Source organism: Podarcis bocagei, assembly GCF_964188305.1.
Source record: "Podarcis bocagei genome assembly, chromosome: 12".
Classification (NCBI taxonomy): Eukaryota; Metazoa; Chordata; class Lepidosauria; order Squamata; family Lacertidae; genus Podarcis; species Podarcis bocagei.
In genome coordinates this window covers 14,130,618-14,138,398 of record NC_138137.1, presented here as the reverse complement: position 1 = coordinate 14,138,398, position 7,781 = coordinate 14,130,618, and positions in this window count along the sequence as shown.

Sequence of the window (7,781 nt, the reverse complement as noted above, 5' to 3'; positions counted from 1 at the left end):
TGATGCTTTTGTGTGATTCTCATTGTTAGGATTTTCATCTTCTCAAAAATAATTATAATCAAATAAATATCAAGCAAATAGATTCAAAAATTGACTTGAACAAACACTGCCGTCTGCCGCATCATTTACAAGTTAACGTGTGTCTATATACTAAATCTCATGACGGGCAGGGGGGGGGGGGGTAACAAAAGCCAGGGAGAGAGCAGCAATTGATTTTGCAACCTTATTGACGATATTTTTTAAATACTGATTTTTTTTAAAAAAAGTTCAAATGTGCAACTGAACTTCATATTCTTTTTTTAGAAGTCCATTTATCAAAAATGGTTTACATATTTTGGACATATTCATATTCTTCAAATACCACTCTTATATAAATGTGAAACCCCATATTCTTCAAATATTCTTATATAACTGTGAAAGTGAGCACTTGTACAGTTCCCATTCATTTCAATGGGTGTTAGGACTTTTGAAGTCCCTGCTCCCATACAAGGTGTACAAGTTTTCTAGCCCTCTCCTCCCTGTTGCCAAATAAGATGAAAAGGACACATAGGAATGTTTTGTCCTGCAGAGCATTTGCCTTCCTACTCAACTGAAACGGACAGGTGTTCCATCAACATCAGTGACACCTTGTCCTTTAGATTTGTATTTTGCTTAATGCTGGTAACCTTGAACTTGTTTGTGCCTTTAACCTGCATTTTCCAAATTATTGACATCCTTAAATTTATTAATGTTGTCAAAGCATTTAGACTCTGTTGTGTTATGGTAAATAATACAAATAATTCAGATTCTATATTCCCAAAGTCAATGATGACATAGCTATTAAGGATGTCCTTTCCTTCTCTGTTAGCTTTTGTTTATGTGACTGTTTCTTCCCTTTCACCTCCCTTTAGAGTTCTCAAACAGTAGATATATATCCACATATCTCTATCTTTATCTAGATATATAAACACACACACACAGACAATGTGTACATTTACCTGTAATGACCGCCCCCCCGCTTAAAACGGGGGGCGCCCTTTGCGTGGACGCGTGCAGCCCCTGGATCTGGAGCGGCCCCAACAGCATAGGCTTGGCTTTGCCTTCCCTCAGGTGGGATACCTGGAGGTCTCCGCCTACCTCAGTCAGTTGTCCAATCCCACCTGGGGGAAGCGTTGCCAAGGAGACCAGGCCAGGTAGGGGAGGGATTACCTGCCCACACAATAGAGGGAGGATCTTACCTAGGAATCCTCACTTGGCTCCAGAGCTTCTCCCACCCTACCCACCCTCAGTTAATGTCTTATTTTGCAGGTTAACTTTTCTTCACAGGTTTTGTAGGTTAACTTTTCTTCACAGGTATGCGGGCGCTGCTACGTTAAGGTCGCTGTTAAAGGGCCGGAAAGGAATTTCCCTGCATTGGCAGGTTTCGCCTTTCCCGTAGCAAAACATCACAACTTTGGCGGTATCAGGCCTTGGGCGGAATCGTTTTGTCCATCTTCCTCTTGCGGCGGCGATACCAGGGTTCCCCGTTAAAGGGGTTTTCTGAAGGGAGGCTTTGGCCGTACACCAAAAGGTCGTCATTGCTCTCTCCTGCGGCGGCGGCGTTACGGGGGCGGCCATCTCTGCTTGAACATATGTTCTCCAGAGCCGGCCCATCCCCCCCCCACACACTGGATAACCCTGATGTTCCCTAGGTCCCCGGCTGGGGACCGGGGAGGGAGAACGCCCAATGCCTGAGCCAAGGTCTACCCACATTTGAAATTTAATAAAGTTGTGGCCAATTTAATCCCATAGCACGTTGTCTTGAGTCATTATTCCACATGACGGGGGGACCGTGCAGGATCTGGGGACTCCGCCTGTCCACGCAATGGGTTAAACAATGAAAGGGCAGTTAATCATGTTAAAATCTACAACTGCTCATCAAATCATATTGTGCTCTATAAATAATATAGACTTCTTCTGAAACAGTGGTTATCAGGCCATAAAAAATGGCTGCAAGCAAAGCATGCAGAACAAATGTATATAGTGAATGGTTATTCCAAATCATTCCAAATTGATGAAACAGATTGTAAAAAAAACCCATTTTAATCACTAGATGCCATTATTTAAAATAAGACTAAGGTCAAATAAAGATGTTCCCACAGAACCTTACTCCAGAATTTCCACTTTCCCTCCACTCGTGTTTTATAGGGAAGCTATATGACATTAAAGGGAGTGGGCAGCACTGTGGTCTAAACCACCGAGCCTCTTGGGCTTGCTGATCAGAAGACTGGTGATTCGAATCCCCACGATGGGGTGAGCTCCCATTGCTCTGTTCCAGCTCCTGCCAACCTAGCAGTTCGAAAGCACACCAGTTCAAGTAGATAAACAAGTACCCCTGCAGCGGGAAGGTAAACAGTATTTCTGTGCGCTCTGGTTTCCGTCGCGGTGTCCCGTTGTGCCAGAAGTGGTTTATTTTTAATTTTTTAAAGATATTTATTGAAGTTTTACAAATTATATCAAACAAAACAATACACACAAACACACACACACACAAAAGTATAATTTCAGAACCTTATTTTCTTAAAACTTACTTCACCGACCTCCTCATACCTCCCCTTTCTGCATTCCCATTTCAAATATTTAGTTCAGCAAATCCTCACCCTTAATTTTATCTAATTGTCAACCTTTCTTTTCTTTTAACTTAATCTTTACAGCTGTACTCCATTTAATTTCTAAAGCCACATCATTCTAGCACTCATTAATTTTGCAATGTTTCTTAAGATAGTTCTTAAATTTCTTCCAATCTTCTTCCGCCGTCTCTTTTCCCTGGTCTCGGATTCTGCCAGTCATTTCTACCAGTCCCATGTAGTCTATCACCTTCATCTGCCATTCTTCCAAGGTGGGTAGATCTTGCGCCTTCCAATACTTTGCGATGAGTATTCTTGCTGCTGTTGTAGCATACATAAAGAATGTTCTGTCTTTCTTTGGCACCAATTGGCCAACAATGCCCAGGAGAAAGGCCTCTGGTTTCTTCAGGAAGGTATATTTAAATACCTTTTTCATTTCGTTGTATATCATTTCCAAGAAAGCCTTAATCTTTGGGCACGTCCACCAAAGGGGAAAAAAGTACCTTCAGTTTCTTTACATTTCCAACATTTATTATCAGGCATGTAGTAAATTTTTGCAAGCTTGACTGGTGTCATGTACCACCTATAAATCATTTTCATAATATTTTCCTTTAAGGTATTACATGCCGTAAATTTCATACTGGTGGTCCACAACTGTTCCCAGTCAGCAAACATGATGTTATGACCAATATCTTGTGCCCACTTTATCATAGCTGATTTCACTGTTTCATCTTGTGTATTCCATTTCAACAGCAAGTTATACATTCTTGACAAGTTCTTAGTATTGGGTTCTAACAGTTCTGTTTCTAAGTGCCAGAAGTGGTTTAGTCCTGCTGGCCACGTGACCCGCAAAGCTGTCTATGGGCAAATGCCAACTCCCTCGGCCTGCAAGCGAGATGAGCACCACACCCCATAGTCGCCTTTGGCTGGACTTAACTGTCCAGGGGTCCCTTTACCTACACAGCATTGTTCTTCTGTGTTTTTCCTGTGTTCCTATGGTTTCTTTCTAGAACTTGCCCAACCTCATTTTTGGGGAAAGGGGGGAGTAGAACCGAACAGTATCATGATCTCCGCAGGTGTAGATCATTTTGGCACAGCAGTTCTGCCTTTCTGAAGGGGCGTAGCTTTGACACATGCATCTTAATCCAAACAAGTCAAAGGTGCTCCAGTTCAAGAGAACATATCTGAGAACATATTTGCTGTGGCAAAGTCAGAGATATTAGTGTTTACATGGTGGCAGCAGAATACCAGTAGTTGGGAGAATGTTTGAGGTTCTAGGAACCTAGAACTGGGGACTCTATAAGGCAAATAGGGTTTGAGAGAACCTTTGCCAAGCAAAAGGAGATTGGTGATTTGTACTCTCTTGCTCCTAAAGTGATGGACTTGGGCAGGGGAAGGTGCCTGGTTGTCAGGTGCTTTCAGGGGCAGGCAAGCCTTGCCCTCACCTGCATGACATCAGGCGTAGGGCGAATGGCTATGGTTTGCCCAAAACAGCTTCATGGGCCAAATGGGAAAGTCTGATGGGCCGAGAATAAATAATTAAGAAATCACCTCAGAAGCTAGTGGTCTCTTGCTTTGTCTCAGGGAACAGTAAATGGACTTTTAAACATAATTTAAAATAAACACCACAAATATAGAGAAATATTATAACCTCTATCACCCTAACAACCAGGCACACTCAGCTCCTGTCTTGCCGTCCTTAAGGGAAAGGGACCCCTGACCATTAGGTCCAGCCATGGCCGACTGGGGTTGCTGCGCTCATCTCGCTTTATTAGCCGACTGAGCCGGCGTACAGCTTCCGGGTCATGTGGCCAGCAGGACTAAGCCGCTTCTGGCGAACCAGAGCAGCACACGGAAACCCCATTTACCTTCCCGCCGGAGCGGTACCTGTTTATCTACTTGCACCTTGACGTCCTTTTGAACCGCTAGGTAGGCAGGAGCAGGGACCGAACAATGGGAGCTCACCCGGTCAAGGGGATTCAAACCGCCGACCTTCTGATCGGCAAGTCCTAGGCTCTGTGGTTTAACCCATAGTGCCACCCACGTCCTTGCCGTCCTTAGTTGCCCTGTATTAACCAAGGAGCACGATTGTGATTGTGACCATAATGGATGCCCATGTCCTTTTAAAAAAGCTCTTGCCAAGCTACCTCACCAAGTACTCCTGAGTAAGCTTAGCAATCATGCAACAAGAGGAGAAGTCCTCTCTGGATCAGGAATCTGTTAAACAGCAGTGTTACGGGTGAGCAGTGAGGTGGCAAGATCAGAAGAATCTTTATTTGCCTTAGCCACTAGCCATCGCAATAAAATAAAATAAAATAAAATGTACTGAAGATAGAGGTAAAAACTTAACTGTACAAAATACATTTTGGAAGTTTTCATCAATAATCAAATAATAGATCTTATTCTAATTGCCCCTGCTAAAAAACCTTGCAGTTTTTGCTGTCACCTGATCATCTTGATCTGCTCAAAGAAAGGACACGGTAGCAATGGTTGAGCAACAGTAATAGAGGGGTGTAGTGGTTGGGAGTTACTCGTGCGTAATCCTGCCCCGTTTGAGCATTGGATTGCCTGGTTAAACCCTCCGGACTGCACAGCCCATCTCAGCGTGGCTGCCCTTAGTCACTCGTAGAATCTGTCTGTGGGCGTTTCTTAAAGCGCTGCCAACATAAGAGTTGTTTGACGCCCAATCGTTTCCTCCTCTCACTGCGCGGGAGTCTCCTGCGCAGGGTGGGCGTGGGCAGCGGGGTGCTTGGGCTCTCCTCGCTAACTTCCAACGAAGAGTCCTGGAGTCCCTGCACCTCCCTGTCCCGTTGCTCTCCTGGATCCCTGGTGTTACACTCATTCTCTTCCCCTCCTTCCCAGCTGAGTCTCCCCCTAGCGCTGGGACCTTCCCCTGCAGAATCAGAGACCCTCTCCTTCTCCCCTGCCTCTGATGGCAGTTCCCTGACAAGGGGTAATAACATCACTCCTCAAATCTTTATGAAGAGTGCAAGCCAGAAACACATGAGCCAAAGACTCAATACTGCCATCTCCACAGGGACATAACCATTTTTCCAGTGAAATTTTTTGAAATCGACCCTCAAGTACAGCCGAAGGCAGCATATTCAATCTTGCGAAAGTGAAAGCGCGTCTGTATTTTGGAACTGTTAAATTTTGCAAAGAGGGTGCCAACGTGTCAGAATGGCTAGGTAGAAAATAATCATACCATGGACAAAATGTCCTTATCGTGGCCAAATTATTCTGTCGCTCAATATCATATAGGCACTGTCTAATTAAATTATTTGCTTTACTGAAGCCCAGTATTAACAACTGTTGTTAAACCTGAAAAGTAAAGCTTTTGGTTGACAATTTTAGTCCAAGCACTCTCATGACTATCTTGCGATACTAAGGGTAGTAGATCAGTGGGGTTTAAATTTAGCCGAAGTCAATAATTAAATGTCCTACGCCAAATCTGTAATTCAACAGAGGGGAGATTAGCCTCCAAGTGCAATGAAGCATTTGGAACACAGGATGGAACAGGGGGTAAATTGCCTTAGGAACTCGGATTGAACAGCTTTTGTAAATCCAAGGTGAGTGCTTGTCCAAATCTGAGCCCCGTATAATAACTGTGCTTGGGGTTTAGCTTTAAACACTTCAAGGGCTGATGGTATGTGATTGCCAAGTGAGGTGGCAACGTTTGCCGAGGAGACTAAAGAGTTCAGGGTTGTTAAACCCAAAAGAGATTATGAAAGAGCTTCAAAAGAACCTCTCCAAACTTAGTGGGTGGGCAATTAAATGTAAAATGCAATTCAGTGTAAACAAGTGGAAAGTGATGTATGTTGGCATTAAAAAAGATCTTAATTGCACATTTATACTTATGGGGTCTGAACTGGTGGGGAATGATCAGGAACAAGACCTTGTGGTTATAATGGCTGCTTACCCAGTCCTGGGATGGGTGGCGGTTGTGGCTCTTAGTCAGGGGTCAGCAAACCTTTTCAGCAGGGGGCCGGTCCACTGTCCCTCAGATCTTGTGGGGGGCCGGACTATATGGGGGGGGGAGGAATGAACTATTTCCTATGCCCTACAAATAGCCCAGAGATGCATTTTAAATAAAAGGACACATTCTACTCATGTAAAAACACACTGGTTCCTGGACCTTCCATGGGCTGGATTTAGAAGGCAATTGGGCTTCTGCCCCCAGGCCTTAGTTTGCCTACCCAAGCTCTTAGTAGTGGGCTCTGAGCCTCAGGGAGCAACGCTGGTCTGGGCGCTTGGCAGTAGAGGAATCCCCAGATCAGCCGCTTAGAATGGCGGGAGTTCCCACTAGCTGTAATTTGAATTTTGGCCAGTCATTTTGAATACTGTGTACAAAAACCTCACAAAGGGTATTGCAGTGTTGGAAGGGGTTCAGAATAGGGCAACCAAAATAATCAAGTGACTCACCTCTGAAGAAAGTTTTTAGTATAGCGAAAAGGTGACTGAGAGGTAACATGAGAGAAGTTTATAAAGTTATTCATTGCATAGATATAGTGGCTAAGGAATAGTTTCTCCATCACTCTCTCTCCTAACAGTAGAACTCATGGACATCCAGTGGAGATTAATGCTGGAAGAATCCAGACAGATATGTGAAAGTACATCTGGAGATGCAATGAGGTTCAGGGTATTGTTGTTGTTTAGTCATTTAGTCGTGTCCGACTCTTCGTGACCCCCTGGACCAGAGCACGCCAGGCACTCCTGTCTTCCACTGCCTCCTGCAGTTTGGTCAAACTCATGCTGGTAGCTTCGAGAACACTGTCCAACCATCTCATCGTCTGTCGTCCCCTTCTCCTTGTGCCCTCCATGTTTCCCAACATCAGGGTCTTTTCCAGGGAGTCTTCTCTTCTCATGAGGTGGCCAAGTACTGGAGTCTCAGCTTCAGGATCTGTCCTTCCAGTGAGCACTCAGGGCGTTCCATCATATGCGGTGGACTTGTAAAAGGGTAAAAGAGTACTGGGAAATAATTTATAATGACCTGAAAAAAATGTTTTAAAGTACTCCCCCTCCCCCCCAAAAAACCAGAGTCCTTTTTGTTGATGATAATTCAGATGGAAATTCCCAGGTGTCAGATTGCCAGACGTTATTTATGTATGCCACTACTGCAACCCATGTTTTGTTAGCCCCAAAATGGAAAACCAGCAAGGTCCCAACCAAAGAAGAGCGGCAACTTAAACTGATGGA